Source organism: Hippopotamus amphibius, chromosome 2 (genome assembly GCF_030028045.1).
Source record: "Hippopotamus amphibius kiboko isolate mHipAmp2 chromosome 2, mHipAmp2.hap2, whole genome shotgun sequence".
Taxonomy (NCBI): domain Eukaryota; kingdom Metazoa; phylum Chordata; class Mammalia; order Artiodactyla; family Hippopotamidae; genus Hippopotamus; species Hippopotamus amphibius.
Window position 1 is genome coordinate 97056583 of NC_080187.1, and position 18617 is coordinate 97075199.

At 36.5% G+C, this 18617-nt stretch overlaps 1 protein-coding gene across 8 annotated transcripts in view; it reads right to left on the reverse strand.

Annotated features, from left to right (window-relative positions):
* JAK2 (Janus kinase 2) overlaps window positions 1–18617 on the reverse strand; it is a 135794-nt gene that overhangs the window by 115568 nt on the left and 1609 nt on the right. Inside the window, exons 1-2 of one of the 8 annotated variants that reach the window (XM_057721628.1) lie at window positions 18411–18533; window positions 18109–18194 (exon numbers count right to left, since the gene is read on the reverse strand). The exons of 6 other annotated variants lie outside the window; for them this stretch is intronic. The gene's annotated coding sequence lies outside the window, so the exon portion shown is untranslated. Of the gene's footprint in view, window positions 1–18108; window positions 18195–18410; window positions 18534–18617 lie in introns of those variants that run through there. One more of the 8 variants, XM_057721629.1, reaches the window with a different exon arrangement.

An 18617-nucleotide genomic window follows, 5' to 3' on the forward strand; every position in this document is an offset into this window, starting at 1 on the left:
TTGGATTACTTTTAAATAACTTAGTCTTTTCTATTAAAAGAGCTAAGCTTTTTTTACAAACTATGTAACTTTCTGTGCCTTTGAAATCTTTTAATTGTCACTTCCATAGATAACTATTATTTCACAGTGACCTATGATCCTATTTAATCTAGTGTTTTAAAATCTTTTGATATTTTTGAAAAAATTCCCAAAATTCAAATTCTAAATAGTCTATTTGACCTTGAACAATCTTGGGGTTTTTCAAAGTCCCCTGGAACACCTCAAAAGATTTGTTCTCTCTCCTTATAAAAGGAGATATTAAACTAATTAGGCTTATTTGGTTGTTAAATTACATGGGAAACATTTTCAACTAAGTGATGATAAACCTTCTTGGGTTGTATTGTATGTGTAAATGTTATTACTATAAGTGTTCAAGAACTATATGAAATTCAAAAAAATCTAACATGTACTGGTATAGTTATTACTTGTCATCCTAGTTACTACCTTAAAATGTATGTCACAAAATTAACTAAATTTCCTTGTCAACTGCATAATAAACTCTCAACAAATCTTTAACTATGGGCATTTTTAAGTCTTTTTTAAAAAGTACAGACAGTTATCATTTTACTCTTTTACACTTTTAGTGTCCCTGTACAAGTGTTCACCTTCACAAAGATTCACATGAAGGACTGTGACAAGTACTCTAGAATACAAGTTTCTGGTAACTTTAAAATCATACTATTGGGACTTCGCTGCTGGTCCAGCAGTTGAGACTATGCACTCCCAACGCGGGGGGACGGGTTTGATCCCTGGTCAGGGAACTATATCCCACATGCATGTCACAACTAAAGAGTCTGCATGTCGCAAGTAAAGATCCCTCATGCTGCAAATAAAGGGTCCCGCTTGCAGCAAAGAGGATCCCACATGCCGCAACTAAGATCCCACATGCTGCAACTAAGACCTGGCACAGCCGAATGAATGAATGAAAATATATATTTTGAAAATCATACCATTGAACTGGGTAAGAATTTGCATAACTCTAATAGAGACAATGGTGGCTTCATAAAACTGCTGACAAAAGATCAAGATCAACAAGAATTAAATAAATAGGACTGAATAAACTGAGGAGGATGATTATACAAGTAATATTTATGAAGTTTAAAATGCTGCTCTAAAAATGTTTTGTTTTTCAGAGATTTAAGAAAATCTTTTTCTTTTCTATTAAACTATTTTGACCTACAGTAATTTGATAAAATATACATTTGTAAGCAAAGATGGAACACTTCCCTTTTTCTTCCTGACCCCTCCAGAATTTAGAAACTCTCAGTGAGTATACTTATTTTTAGTGCAATATAGTTCTTTGCATGAGTTCAATAAGAATCTGCTCTCCTTGCAGCAGGATACAATCAGAAACACTGGTCATGTAACCAAGGCTTTAACTTGTAATATATGGTCACATTTGAGAAAGATACACATTAATTCAGATTTGACTAGATAGCTTTAATGAACTATGGTTGACTTTATGAAGTCAATAAAGCCTTTCGGGGAAAAAAAAAATTCAGCCTAGCACCTTGCTTACAGGATCCCCAGCAGCCTTACCAGGTAAGTAAAAAAGTCACTTCCTGGAAGGTACAAGAACTTCAGGATATTTGGGGGACCTCGAGAAGAAAGTCATCCAAACCTATAGGTATTGCAAGCAAAGCTTCATGGCAAGTTCTTGGCTTGACTTCTTAGCTTTGAGAGATATTTAAAAGTTCAATCTGAGATTCCTTATGAAAAGTTCCAGCAAAGCAGACTTAGCCTATATAGTTGATTGCTATTCTTGCTGCTGTTATGCAAACAAGCCAAGTTTATTGAAACTAGACTTAATTTGCAAAAAAATTAGTCTTACTATAAATAGAATGGGGGGGTGACTATAGAGAAAAAAATTATGTTTTAGTAGAAACTATAATACACATTTGTGGATATTACATTCTAGTTCTGTTGTCTTTGCGGTTTTGTTTTCTATCTGTAAACTGGACTAAATCCTGAATTCTCAATTCCTCCAATATTTGGCTACAGCACTCCAAACTAACATTTTCTGATTTTTTTCTCCCACCCTCTTAGGATCATCCAAAGCCATACAAACTAAATTTGGACAACTTGATATAAACTTCAGAGAAATCACAACAGCTTCATCTTCATAGACAATCTTCATGCCTGTTGCTATATGGCCACTCTGAAAGATCACCAGAGAAATTCAAACTGCAAACTAGGAAAATCTATCTGATTGCCACTGTCTACCCTTACTCCATCTGAAGATACTTCAGCCAGACATCAAGAAATCTTCTCAACTGACTGCCTTTAGAAGCAGGATTACAGTCTGCTCTAATCATTAACCATTGTTTTGTTTCAACAGAAATGCCTTATTAAATATCTGATTTACTGCACAATGTAAGACTAACTCTGGGAAGCCAGCTATATCACCATCTCCTAAAATGAGACACAACTGTTTAACTGAACTGACCTATTTTCAAGATTGAGGGATTCACTAAATGAAATAATGAAGCATTCTACCAGCTCAGCTTATAATATATGAAACTTCTAGGGAAGTTTCAGAGTAACAGCATCAGCTACCAGTGCTGTACTATAAAATTATGCTATCATTTAAAGAGAACAAAAGGAGACGATATGGTCTCAGTTTTATCAGCTAATTAGTCCAGCACTTGTTCTTCCTCAATTTTTCACTTAAAAACTGAGTAACATTAATTTTAATTACATTAAACTGAATAAACACATAAGTTTTCTTTTTACTCCAAGTATTTTGTGTTATCTCTAAAGAGATTTTGAGAATTTCTCTTTTGTCAAAAGTGGAATGTCCTCCTTACACAGCCTAAGAAAAATGGATTCTAGATATAACAAGAAAATCTAGAAGGAAATTATCTTAAGAGATAGGTTTCTAAATGTTTTTGTCTTATATTCACATCATCTAATCCATTATGCTGCACACATTGTTTGACTAAAAACATTAAAAAAAATTCTGCCAGGATGGCAAACTATTACATTAAGTGTGCAACTAACTGAAGAAATCTTAGCTAAAACTGGAGAAGGGACAGGCCTGTAGAGGGAGCTCTCAGGCCCTTCCATGCATCATCAATTGCTACAAACAGGAAAAGACATATGCCTCTATTTCTGACAGGAAGGTGCCCCTACTTTACTATCCAGCAGGAAGAAGAAAATTTCTCTCTGCTCCACGATAGACCAGCCAATCAGACTGCAGCACGCCAACCAATAAGAAGTATACTTTGCAGTCCCAGCTTCTGCCAATGGACTCTTTGGTTAACACAGTCCCTCCCAGCTTCCCCTTTTCCCTTAAAAAGTAAGTTCCCCTTCTTTTTTCTCTGTATTTGCCCATGGCCCACCATAGCTTGCATTTCCCAAACTGCAATTCCTCTTCCCAAATAAACCAACTTTTGCTGGTAAAATAAATGGCTGTTGTATTATTAAAGCCAACATTTTTGATGTCAGAAGTAGGACCCAAGAATGTGAACCACAAGATGCAATGACTCCTGGAATCAAGCCAGATACCAACACCAAGCCCCTTGTGCTCATCACTTCCATGAGCTGCTGCTAGTTTTCAGTTAGGTTAAGTCTCCTCTCAGATTCCAAGCTCTGCTCTTTTTGCATTTTGAGCTTTCTGACTTTATTCAGGATCAGGAAAGGCTTGGTCCTTTCCAGTTCAAGACTCTGACTTTAGTGAGTACTCAGTTGCTTTCTGCAGTGTGTAGTAGTGAGGGCTTTTTGGGTGGTGATCAAGTTAACTGGGATCCAATAATTTATTTTATTCCTTTTGGAATCTTGGCTAGGACTCTATCAAATTTCTTGGGTTTTCAGGTCAAACTAGGGAAATGGGATTCTAGTCATCTAAATGCTCTGAGCAGAGCCCTCCTTTGAGGACTCTGGCCAGTTTCATGTTTAAAAACTATGGACCCCCAACATGCACATTTTTAACTAACTGACCTAAACAAACTACAAGTAATCAGAATTACAATGGCCAGTATGGGGAACATTCAATCTCCCCAAATTTGTTTCTGTTAAGATTAAATTGGAGGACTCTGTGGTTCTAAGTTAAATAAAACAAATCCAAATGTGCACACAAAACTAAAATTTCCACTTTACAAGACAGCATTTCTAAATTGGATAAAACAACAACAACAACAACAACAAAAGAAAAGAACAAAATGGCTTCTGAAGCCTCATGCTTCTTGTGTTCCCCTCCCCCGGCTTCTTTGTCTCAGGAGCCATCCTGTGTGTCTTCCCTGACCACCCATCTGTTTCAGGCTCCACAGCCATCTTGTGCTCAGCCCCACACCCATGCCTTCTTTCTTCTTCTTTCTCTGCAAAAACCTGCCCCTTTAAAACTGGACCCTCTGAAGATTCAAATGCTAGACTCCTAATTACTGTTTCTAAGTTAACTTGAGCAAATAAACAACTGGAAGAAAACTTTAAATAGCAATTGCCGTAGATTTTTGATAATAGACAAATATACTCCAAAACTCCTAGAAGAAAACTTGCTTTCTGTTTCTCTTTGTTAAAGTCCTTTGGTAATGCACCCATCCTGTTCAAAAGGGGAAACACTTGTTTTAAATAAGTCCACTTTTAGAGGCACCCTTAAAAGAAAGGATTCCAGACCTCCCAGGAGACAATGTAATACATTTTTTGATTGGCATGCAGAACCTCCTAAAAGACAAACTGACTCCAAAAACAGCTCTAAAAAGATCCTTATAGCATAAAAATACAAACTGTATCAGCAGATGGCTAAAATTTTAAATGAAATTACATGGTCCCTATCTGCATCTGTCTGCATGTTCATGTATGTATATATGTGTTATAAATATGTAGGGTTTTTTTTCTCTTCTAACTTCAGATGGTATTGCTGAAATTTATTTTTAAACTGCTCTATTTAATTGGCTTAAAAACAAATGAGGGACTTCCTAGCTGGCACAGAGGTTAAGAATCCACCTGCCAATGCAGGGGACACGAGTTCAGGCCTGCTCCAGGAAGATCCCACATGCCGCAGAACAACTAAGCCCGTGTGCCACAGCTACTGAACCTGTGCTCTAGAGCCCATGAGCCACAACTATTGAGCCTGTGTGCCACAACTACTGAAGCCCACACATCTAGAGCCCATGCTCTGCAACAAGAGAAGCCACCAAAATGAGGAGCCCGCACACAATGAAGAGTAGTCCCTGCTCACTGCAACTAGAGAAAGGCTGTGTGCAGCAACAAAGACCCAATGCAGCCAATAAATTAATTTAAAAAAAAACACAAGCACTTATAGAAATTAAAGAAATATTACAGAAACTAACCCAAAATGCTTTTCAAGTTCACATGATCTAGGATTAAATTTTAATAAATGAAAGATAGCTTAAGGTTGCTGACTTCATTAAAATAAGCATGTCTTTGAAGTTATCAATTGTATAAATAACGGAGGCATATAATTTTCACTCTACCTGGGTAGATGTATGACAGGGCCTGAGAGCTCCCCCTATAGGCTTGTTCCAATTTTAGCTGAAGCTTCTTTAATTTATTCCATATTTCCCCCTTTTGATCAAAATCTTTCCTTGAAAGCATCACTGATCAAGAGTCAGGATCTCCACATGTACTGGCATATTTAGTCCAAAGCCACAGGCTAAATTTTGTAAACAGAGGGGTTTTTAATGATTTAAAACCAAAGTAATTTGGTTGTGGGAGGCTATATACCTTCATTATCCAAAACTTGTGTTTGCTAAGGAAAAAGTTCCTCTGTAAAGTTGATACACTAAACCAAAAGATGGTACACAAAAAACAGTTGGCTATTTGTTAATCTTCCTTTACTTGTGCATTTACAGACCCTTTCTTCATCTGAAATACACTTATAAATGCTGTAATAGTACAAAAGAACCCCTTCTTTGGATTAATGAAGAGGAACGGTGTCTAGGATAAAACAAGAAACTCACTATATAATAATGTGTACGTGTTACAAATGGCTAGTAGGCACATGAAAAGATGCTCAACATGACTAATTATTAGAGAAATGCAAATCAAAACTACAATGAGGTACCACCTCACACTGGTCAGAAAGATCATCATTTAAAAAGTCTACAAATAATAAATGCTGCAGAGGATGTGGAGAAAAGGGAACCCTCCTATACTCTTGGTGGGAATTTAAGTTGGTACAGCCACTATGGGAAACAGTATGGCGGTTCTGCAGAAAATTGAAAACAGAATAACCGTATGATCCTGCAATCCCACTCCTGGGAATATATCCAGACAAAACTATAATTCAAAAAAGTACATGCACCCCTATGTTCACACCAGCCCTTAAATGAACGAAATAATGCCATTTGCAGCAACACGGATAGATCTAGATATTGTCATACTGAGTGAACTAAGTCAGACAGAGAAAGACAAATATATGATATCACCTATATGTGGAATGTAAAAAAGGCTACAAATGAACTTACCTACAAAACAAATAGAGTTACAGATGTAGAAAATAAACCTATGGTTACCAGGGGATAAGGGGGGGGAGGCATAAATTGGAAGACTAGGATTGACAGATATACACTACTACATATAAAATAGATAATTAATAAGGATCTACTGTACAGCACAGGGAACTTTACTCAATACTATGTAATGGCCTACATGGGAAAAAAAAAACTAAAAAAGAGGCGGTATATGTATATGTGTAACAGATTCACTTTGCTGTACACCTGAAACTAACACAACATTGTAAATCAACTATACCTCCAATAAAAATTAAAAAAAAAAATTAAGTGCAAAAAAAATGAAATTAAATTAAACATCCAAAAAGATACTAAAATTTATTAAGCAATTTATTAAGTCAATCACAAGAAGGACTTACAATCTTTTTTCCTCTTTGATTGATGAATGTAATTTTTAGATTTTCATGTTCACGCACCTGACTTTTGTTTGAAGAGATGCTGTTCAATGCTTATATATTACTTTAATATTGCCTCTTAAAACCTTGTATAAAATATAAGCAAATATATGTATTTTAAAACAACATCATGATTCTTTCACGTAGGAAGCAAGGAATTTGAGATGAAACTTACTCAACTTTAAGGTTTTAGAAAAGAAGATGATGAGAATAGGTACACACTGAAGGGACAATGAAGTCAAACTTTATCATTTTACCTTGGGCCAGTCACAAAATATATACATGACAAGCAACAACTTAAAAGACATCCTAAGAAACCTGACACCATTGATTACATGTGAATAGAAAGTGCAGAAAACGTAAATTCTTCTGCAAATTTATCCCCTTCCCCTATTTTTGGTCCAAAGAACAGATTTTGAGCTATTCCTTAGAATCATGCTTCATGATGAGTACATAGGAAAAGGTGAAAATAAACACTGGGGAAAGTCTTTGAATAGACCTCTGAAAGTGTGTGTTGGGGGGGGGGGGAACAGTGACCCTTAAGATTTCATTTCAAAACCATCATATTCCAAGATTATGCTATTGAGAAATTTTTTTATATTAACAAGTGATGCGTTTTCCTATACAAAATAAAATTGCACAGGTTATTTAACTAATTCTACTACTTAAGTACTTAACACTATGTTTTGCTATTGACATCTAAAAAATCTAAAGTTATTTAAATCAGTATGAATTTAAGCTCATACTGATTTTCAAAATACTACCATTTTAGAATACCTTTTTAGACATTCTTCTGAAATAATTCTTTAAAGACTATAATGCATCAGATAAAAAATAAAATTAAGCACCTAGGGATAACAAGTAAAGAATCAGGAATACATAAACATGGAAATGAAATTTAATTTTCTAGACACTGAAGTATTTTCTATTTTGGATGGATTTCCACTTCCTCATTAAACATCATAAATGAAATGAACCTGTACCATAATTTACTATTTTCTTCTCTAGTCATTCCCCAAGTCCTAAAATCGTCTCCAAACAAATTTTTCCATGTTAAACCTTTGTTAAACCAATATATCTAATGGTTGCCTATAAACAAGGGTGAAGGGTAGAGCAAGGGAAGTAGTATAAAAGGAGAGAAATAACTCCTACTATGAAGATTGTTCCTAATACAGTGTTATTTTTACTGACTACCGTAATCAGCCACACTGTGAATCAAACTTATTACAACAAAAGTTGCACTTATTTTATTTTTAATTATTTAAAATGTTCATGGTAATAAATACATTCCAATTACCACTGAATATTTGCCTTAAAAAAGTTTGTGGGAAGGAGAGTCAGGGTTTTGTAAAGGCAGGGATAAGATTTTTTAACAAGACAGTGTACTACTCTGATTCTCTTCTTTATATATATTTTATATATAAAGTAGTATCCATCCATTACAAAAGCTTAAAAAACATTATTCTAAGTTCAGTTTTTCAAAATATTAAGTTACAAAATCCAGACTCACCTTTAATTCTATCTTTTCTGATCTGGTCAATTATCCACAAATATGATAATCAGCCCTTAAATTAACTTTTCCTTGGGTATTCCAATTCTCAAATAGTTCACCCTATCCTATGGATGCCATCATGAAGTGACAAACATCTCTTAATATGCAAATTTGATACAGATAAAACCATAGTGTAAATTTTTAACAATTTAAGGCCAAAAATAAATTAGGAAGAGAAGAACCTTAAGTTAGCAAAAATCCATTCATTAAATACAAAAAATAAGACCTCACAATAAAACCAAAAAAAAAAAAAAAAAAAGGTAAAACCAGAAACAGAAAAACCAAAGTTAAAGCCAAGTTTAAAAATAAGAATAATGGGACTTTCCCTGGTGGTCCAGTGGCTAAGACTCTGTGCTCCCACTGCAGGGGGTCCAGGTTTGATCCCCGGTCAAGGAACTAGATCCCACACACCACAACAAAGAACCCACCTGCCACAACTAAGACCCTGCACAGCTAAATAAATAAATTAAATATTTTAAAAGAATAAAAAGGGAAATTAAATAGAAAAATTAAATTGAATAATTGACACAAGATCTGCTTATGTCCCTAAACTGTTGACTTGTTCATTTTATTTTCAAACATTTCAATACCTCCTGTATGCTAAATACTATATAGGACCTGAAAATAAACAGAAATATTCCCTAACCTAGAACTCAACAGTACAGTTTCACAGGAGCCACTGCTGAAGCAAAGTTAGGAAACAGACCCAACTATATATACAATTTTAAACACTACCATTTCACAACAGCAGAGAAAAGATGGATTATTCAACAGACAACCATCTGAAGGAAAGAAAAAGTTGGATTTCACCTTATACCCTGTACCAATATAAATTCCACCTGGATCAAGGAAACATGGGAGAGTTTCAAAAACATAATTTCAGGGATGGGAGGGACCTAACGCAGTATGATTTTTAAAAAATAATAATAATGGATAACTGACAGAAAGAACAGCAAAAAAAAAAAGTATGCATGACAAAAAAAAAGTCACACTATAAAAGAGTCAAAAAGATAAAAATACAACCTGGAGAAAATATTTACAATGCATTTTTCAAACACAGAGCTATTTTCCTTAGTATAAAAACAATTCCCACAAATCAAAGTAAAAGGTTGACAATCCAATAGAAAATGGGCCAGGATATGAGCAAAGAGTTCTCAGGAAAAGAAAATTGAAAGTAAATCAAAATTATAATAAGATTCAATTTTTCACATCTCAAATTGGCAAAGATCAAGCCATCTGAAAAGTGTAGCAAAGTATAAACTGGCATTTCTATGGAGATCAATTTGGCAATATTTATTGAAATTAATAATACATACCACTATTGAATCAGCAATCCTCTTCTATTTAATCTATAATTATAGTCACATATAAACAAACTGACGTACAAAGATAATACTTTTTGAATTTTAAAACATTTAAATGTGTCATCTGTTCAAAAAGGAGGTATTTTAAGAGAATAAAAGAAGAGACAAATATAGACAATTCTTCCAAAGAGCTTTGCTCCAAAGGGGAATAGAAATGGGGCAGCAGCTTGAAGACAATATGGAGTCAAGCAATGGTATATGTTAGGAATTGGCAAACTACAGCTCACAGGTCAAATCCAGACAGTTGCCTGTTTTTGTAAAGAAAGCTTTACAAAACTGCCTGTTCTGTAAATAAAGCTTTACGTGTCTCTTCATTTATGGCTGCTTTTGCACCAAAATGGTAGAGTTAAGTAGTTGCATTAGAGACAATCTTGCCCGAAAAGCCCAAAATATTTACTATCTGGTCTTTAAGAGAAATACTGCAGACAGAAATAGAGACACAGATGTAAAGAACAAACATGTGGACACCAAGTGGGGAAAGCAAGGGCGGGGGTTGGGGTGGGATGAATTGGGAGACTGGATTGCCATATATACATTACTAATAAGAAAAAAAATATCAAATTGTACACTTTAAATATATGCCAATTGTATCTCAATAAAAGTTCTTGAAAAAAAGAAAAGAGAGAAATACTGTTAAATCCTGGTATAAATCAGTGATTCTCACAGTCTTGTACCCAAACCAACATCACCATCATCACCTGGGAACCTATTAGAAATGCAAATTCTCAGGTCCCACTACAGATCTACTGAATCAGAAACTCTGGGTGTGGGACCCAGCAATCTATGTGTTAACAAGCCCTCTAGGTAATTCTGATAAGAACTACTGGGTTAGGGAACAGTTTCTAGTAAAGCCCAGGGACAGATGAGGACCCATCTGGAGTCTGTGTTCTCAAATTTAAAGGGCCCTGAGGAAACTTAAGGGAAACTTAACAGGCCTAAGGAGGCTGCCAGTGAGGGCTTTAAGGAAAATGAGGACAATTCTATTGAAAGCTAAATAAAAGGAGACCCTTGTTATACAGTAAAGTTTAGCAAAACTATCACCTATGGTAACATGGAAAATAAAATGTATACTTAATGAATTAAGAAGAGTCTACGTAGAATGTTGAAGAAACAAGCTAGCTTCTTCTATCTGCCTTTAAAATTGAAAAAGCAATGAGAGGAAATAAAGACTGAGCTATTCGCTTTCTGAGTGGAATTTCAACGAAATGTAAAGGGCTAAGAACAGTCTTTTCAGCCAGCAAAATGTTCTTAAAGAAAGGGCCTCAAGGCAAAAATCAAATCTAGAGTGGGACCACTGAAGACCTCAGAAAGATCTAAATCAGTACCTCACAGATCCTTTCAAACAAAAGATCATCTTAGGATCTTAAGGATGTTGTTCCACAGGAGCTTCACAAAAGCCTAAGGCAGGAAAAAGTTCCTCTCAAAACAGACTTGTAGATAGGACTTTTGTCTGATGGAGCAGATTATGAACACAGGGAAGTCCATAAAGTTTTTATCAGAATTATGTTATCTTAGAACGAAAGCAGCAATAATTACATAAAATAAAAGGAGGCCTTTGGACCCAAAACTACTACAGGCAGGAAGCATGCTCAGGAGTTTACTCAGTGGCAAACACAGATCACTTCTTTCAGGGGAAAAAATGATTCAGAAGGTGAAGCCAAAGACCAAAACAAAACACCATGGCCCACTAAGAACAACTTCTGGGGAGCAGGACTGAATCCTCATCAAGAACCAGCATACACACAGCCAGGTTTCAGCTACAGACTGCCAAGTGACTCCTTTTTCCCTCTTTTTTGAACAGGAATGTCTCATGCAGGTAATGCATGCTTTCCCAATCCTGTAGGTTAATCACGTGGGGGCATATTACTTGTCTTTTCGTATGTCTCTCATTAAAGAGGAATCATTCTCAAGAAACCATACCCACGGAACCTCATCTTCATCTGGACCTGATTTCAATGATGAGATACTGGATTCTGAGCTGATGTCATGTGATGTGAATTAGAGGTCTCTGAGGAAGGGGTTAGTGTTTTTTGGATGTAGGAGGGATGTGAAGTGTGGCAAAATGGCAACCATGGTAATAGTGTTATCCAGAGATGGCCCATCCCATATTTTTTTCCATAACATGACCTTGCCACTCCCCAATTTATACGAAGGGCTAACCTGATCAGGTCCACCAAACCTAACCTGACTCACTTGCTGTTAATCACCCATAATATATCTAAACTCCCAATCGCCTTCTCATAGATAATACCTTTGACATATGAGTCACTATAATAATGGTTGCCTAAGTTGTTTTTCAGGAACTTAGAGCTAGTTCTTGACCAACTCAAACCAGCTGAGACCATCAACCATTCAACTGGGCCTGCCTGAGTGTCCAATGGATCACCTTTTCATGTCAGAAGACCAAAAACTCCATCCTCAGATCATGCTAATGCTGACATTTTCTAAACACTCATCCCATGAAGAAACATGTAGCTCAGTTGTGCCTATGCAGAACTTCAATTACTGCAGTTGTTTCCTGCCTCCAATCACCTTTCCCCATGCCAGACCACCCTGCTCCTTTATCCCATAAATATCCCAAGCCCTTCACCTTCGGGAAGGCAGAATTGAGATTTGTTCTCCAGTCTCCTCACTTGGCTGCCCCGTGAGTAAACAATTCCTCTGCTGCAAACCTCAGTATCTCAGCATGTGGCTTGCTGCACATGAGGCAAAGGAACCTGGTTCAGTAACACAATAAGCAGAGTCTATTCCCCACCCCCACCTCGCCAAGATCACTGAAACACTAACTTTAAACCCTGACTCACCAGGTAAGAAAGCCAACTACCCTGAGGCCCCGATGTTTTAAGGAAGTCCAAGCCACATGTTTATGCTCCAGTTAAGAGCCCCAGACACTGTCAACTACCAGTCATGTGAGTGAAGATACCTCCAGATGATGATTCTAGTCCTCTACCTTCAAATCACCCCCAGTCAGCAACTCTTCTCAACAGAGGTCCTAGACACAGTAAAGTGGAAACAAGTCATCCCTGATGTGCCCTATCTTAAGTACTGACTCATAATATCTGAGTCTAATAAAGTAGTTATTTTACATCACTAAGTTTTGGGGTGGTTTTGTCACAAAGCAATAGCAACCAAAATACATACTAATGGAAACAATCCAGTAGAGGGAAAAATTGAGAATGCAAGAAAAGGAGAGAGAAATACAATGGTAAAGTCCTTGAAGGCAAAAGGGGATGGGTTCCTCTACTCAAATAGATGAAGAAGCCTTACATGGGACACTGAATAGTACATACATTGTAAAGAGGGGAAGGGCAGAGTATAGGTACAGATACAGAACTGGGGGAGAAGGGCCTATTGATGTTGGATTGTGTTATTTAGATATATGGAGGTAAGTACCAGAAGATGCTGTTTTAAGATTTGAAAGTCGTTTCCTGGAGAACAAGAATCACAGATGAGGGGGTAGAGGCAAGGGGCTGCTGTTTTTTGTTACAAACATTTAAGCCATTTACTTCCTAAACTTTATACACACTTTACCATGTGATTTCACCTTTTTAAAGTAAACAGTTTTTTAAAAATTTAGTCCACTCCTTCATTTTCCAAATGAGGAAAAAATAATGTGACTTGCTTAAAATTACACACCATATCAAATAGCAGTCAGTCCTTGATCTCCTGATTTCTAAAACAGTGTACTTCCTCACATTACACTACCTTTTATTTTATAAAAATATTACCTAGTGGCATTATATTTCATAATCAGAATTCATTAAACTAAAATAACATAGTAAGCAATAATGAATGCCCTATTCTCAAGGACTGATACCAAAAGAGAAGGCAGAAGAGTGTCCTTGGGAAGATCAAAATTAGCATTCAAGCAAAACAAATAGCCCATGGACTATCTCTACCTCATTCACCTCTAGAGTAGCTATACTGTACAGGCTTCAATAACAAGTAACACTTCCTTTGCCCTTTCCAATTCTCTTAATCTGAATACTTCTAATCATGCTACTTTCAGTTTTATAAGTTATCTACCAAGAATTTCTCTTTGCTTTTAGCATTTAATACCTTATCATTTTGTTCAGATCTTACCAGTACAACTGCTTGGAGGTCATTTGTCTAACCTGATAGACCACTGAATGTCTTATGCTAACCACTGAATGTCTACTCATTCCAATAATACAAATGCTAATGCCCATAAGGAATATGGGCACCTGTGTAGTGTGATATGAGAGGACACAGATGAATGACATTCTGTCAAAAAATACCTCCTACTCTTATGTCCAAAATTCTCATCATTAGTCCCAGGGATGGAGAGCTTTGAATGGAAGTCTCTATCGATCAACCAAAAATCAAAGTCAAAGATAGTTTGTTACACTAGAGAGAACAAAATATTAGCAGTGGTGGTTTCCGCATAGGGAAACCATAAACAATTTTCTTCTTTCTTCTGCTTTTCTAGGCTTTATATTGGGGAAAACACCAGTACACATTTTTTAGGACCTTTTTCAATTCTGATTCTTCTTACTTCTTGGCAGTGATCAACAATGATCAACTTGTTAATCACTCCCACCTTCTTAACCTACTCACACCCACTTGTCTCTCAAACTAACTGCTCCATTTTTGTTTCCTTTGCCAATTCCTCTTCTTTCACCCACTCTCTAATTATGTGCAGTTCCCAAGGCTCAATCTCAGATCCACTGCTCTTTAAGCACAATTCCATCCTTAAATTTCTCTATTAAGTTCTAGTTACATTGGCCCACTGTCTGACTATCTACTTTCACTTACTTATCCCACTGTCACCCCAAACTAAAATATAAGCCCAGTTGTCTGTATCCCATGAACCAGCTACTAATACTTCATACCTATTTCTGTCAGTACTATCATTAATAAAACCCTAGTTCTTTTTTTTTTTTTTGTCACCAACTAGGTAACTTTGGCCACATTTTTAAACCTCTCTGGGTTTCCCAATGCACATGTTCTCAGATACCTTAAGAGATTCAACACTCTTTGATTTGCTCTATCACTGAGGATCGAAACTTCAGTCATCTTTGATTACTCCTCTCCCTCCCCCCACTACATCCTCCTTTCTTATTCAGTCCAGAATGAAGTCCTGTGTGACATCTGTCCAGTCTTATTTTTACTAAATCCAAATCCTCATTACCTCAGGCCTAGATTATTTTCCTAGCTTTATCACTTCTCTTTCCAACTCATACTCTACCCAGCGCTGGTGCTACTGTGATTTTCTTAAAATACCTTTTTAAGCAAGTTCCTTCTCAATCCAAAACTTTTCAAGCTTGTCTACTGCCTATGAAGCAAAGTATTGATACTCATACATTCTCCTCATCCTAGCACTTAAAGCCATCCATAATCTAATTTCAATCCACATTTTCAACCTGATATCTTACAACTCTCCCACATAAACCTTCATTTCAGTCAAGTTATGTACTATTCTCTGACCCTATCCTGCTTATTTTGCCTTTACCTCCTATACAAGTTCCTTCCTCTTATGTAAAATCAAATTCTGCCCAGTTTTGATTCTACCTCTTCTCTGGAGCCTTGTCTGCTCACTTCAACTCTATGTGGTATCAGATATCTATAACCTTTATTATTTACCTCTCTCCCCTATTACATTTTAAGTCCTCAAGGAAAGGAACCTACTTCACATTTTTCTGCCTCTCTTTTGGATATAGCAAAGTACCTTCACATTGGAGGAATGAATAAATATTTGTCTGATGACCACCTAAAATTCATTTTTAATACACAGCATTTATTGAATGTTCCCCATGTACTCAGCACTGTGTGTTTGTATGTGTGTTTAATCTAGGTACTGTGCCTCAAAGCATACACAATCAACCTGAAAAGATATGGCTAACACTGGAAAGATAACTATCAAACAACCAAAACATAGTATATAATTAAACTATGTGACAATATTCTAAGACTAAAAGAACTATAGAGCTATAGAGAGGAAAAAAGCAAAATTTAGTGAGAAAGTTCCACAAATGAGGAAGAAATTTTAACTAAATACAGTAGCAGTAATAGTCGTAATAACAGTAGTGATAATAAATTGTTACAATAATAATAGCTTATTATATTAGGAGCATTATATGATAATAGTTTATTATTAAAGGAGCTTATTTTATATCCAGGAATGCTTAATATGCCAGCCTCTAGTTTTTTTTTTTTAAGGGTTTTTTTCAATATGGACCATTTTTAAAGTCTTTATTGAGTTTGTTACAACATTGCTTCTATTTTTATGTTTTGGTTTTTTTGGCCACGAGGCATGTGGGATCTTAGTTCCCAGACCAGGGCTCGAACCGCAGGCCCTGCATTGGAAGGTGAAATCTTAACCACCGGACCACCAGGGCAGTCCCTGCCAGGCCCTAGTCTTGAGGGCTTTTCACATATTAACTCAATTCTCACTACATGCTTACAGAAAAAGTATCACAAGTATCAATTTTCAGATGAGGTGACTGAGGCCATGCTCAGTTATTCCATACCTAGTGAGCAGTGCAGTAGGGTGTAGAACTGAGTGGAAGAAGAATGGAAAACATGTGTGAAAGTTAAAAAATAGAATAAGCATAGCTGTCATTAGAAAGTATGGGAAGCAGCTGGCAATACTAGAGCAGAAAATGCTTGTTGAGGGTCCTTAGACAAAAGACTGAATAAAAAGGGCAGGAATTGATGACAGAGTATCTTGAAAGCCAGGAAAAGGAAGTTAAACTTAATAGGTGGTAAGTGGGAACCTACTGAAGATCTGGGGGCAAGAGAATGCCACAATGAGGAGGATGAGAGTGACATTTATATTGAGAATAAATATAAAGAAGAGATGCTGGATTCTATGAGGTTGATATAACTTTCAATATTCTAGGCTAACTCCTGGGATTCAGGTGGTAAAAGTAGGGGAGGCAGAGATATGAATGACAAAAGAAATGAATAGGACATGTTGAATGGATTAATATATGAGGTAAATGAAAGCGGTAGTTTAAAGATGACGTCTAATTTAAAGCCCATCTGGCTGGGAGAGAAGGAAACTACAAAGGGTATAAAAAGATGATTTTCTTTTGGGGCATGTTAAATTTAAGGTGATGGTCAAAAATATTAGTTAAAAAAAAAAACAGTACTGGAAAAACCAGAAAGTAACTAGAATGACAATAGGATTAGTTTGAAAGAACTAGACAGAGCCTATAAAGATATTAAATAGGAGAGTAAATATACGGCTAAGATCGGCTAGTACTAGCTTTGTCTCAATAATTGTATCAATAATTTTGGTGGGAAGGGTAATCAATTAGTGACCAACATTAAAAAATGCAGATTTCCCATTAAAAAAAAATTATCAGAAAAGCCAACCAAAAGCTAAGGCAAAGGTTCCCAAACTTTCTCCATTTAGGAAATCCTTAGTCTTAGTAATTTTTTCATAGCACCCCCTATGCCAAAGGAAATATTTAAGTAGATGGGTTCAACCCACTTAAATGTTAATGTCCTTATAACTTAGTCCTTGTTGGGCACTGCACAAATTCTCAAAGCTGGAATCAAACTGGACAACATCACACTCTAGCATCCTATTTCATACAGTAGTTGCTTTTTATCAGAGCAACCTCTAGAAACACAGCTTTGCAAAAACATGACATTGTAGAAAGGAATGTGTCAATCTAATGTTGAAACTGTGAACTACCTCAAATTATCAGTTCAAGCCTGAGTTCAATGGCACTTTGAAGCACCTCAGCACAGTTTGGGAAACTGGGAACAAAGGGAAGGGGGCCTAAAAAGAGAAGAAAAAAAGTAATGGGAGAGGGGCAAAAGAAAGTTCTTATTAGCATGGTTAGCCACAAGAGGGCAGCACAACAGTTGGTAGGGGCAGCACAAATGTGGGGCCGAGGAGTCCGGGTAGGGAGAGACGATAAGGGTCAAACCTTCCCATAAAAAGGCTTTAAGACAGCTTAACCAGTTCAAGACATAAAAGTCCTTTTTCTCCTTACACTAAAGAGGAAGAAACAATGGTCACTGGCAGATCACCTTATGCAGTCAGATCACCATATGTAGTCATTCTACCTGCCCTTCTCTGAATATCCTTTGCCTGCTCAGCCACGAGAGTAGCCATGACTTTCACAGTAGCCAAGCAATGTACTATTTTGCAGGCATAATCTTATTCAATCCTCACAATAATCTTATAAGAAAGTAAGGCTCAAAGAGATTTTAAATAATACCACTATAAAGTGGCAGGAACACCAGAATCCAAACCCAGATCTGACCCCAAAGCCAATGTCCTTCCCTATTCTGCCTCAAAAGCGTCTCACCTTTCAGCAACAGCCAGGTGAAGTCGAGGAAAGATCAAGTTCCCGTTCTATACCTCAGACAGCTGTCTCAAATCACTAGCAAAAACCTGTAAATGAAACAAACTATTCCTTAACAGGTCCCTAAAACATGCTAAATACTCCAAACATAGGACACTCGGAGCAAAAACAAGCATTTATGCTTAACTACTCAGCAAGTACTGTAACTTTCCTGTACAGGTTAAGGCAAATGTTGGACACATCCATTTTACAGATATGTTACACACTAAAAGATATACGCACATACAAACAAACGATTCTCATACCTGAAGTGGTAAAATGTGAAGGGGGTAGGGAAAGGGAGGCCAAAAGTTGATTATTTATCTTCATATCTGTTGGGTGTTATATCGGAATTATCTGCAGTAGCCCAACAACTCACTTGTACAAACCTATTATGAAACCAAAAGCAATCGTCATCGCTCTTATTCCCACTTGCAGTTTCCTTCTCTACATTTCTCCTCCCCTCTATGACA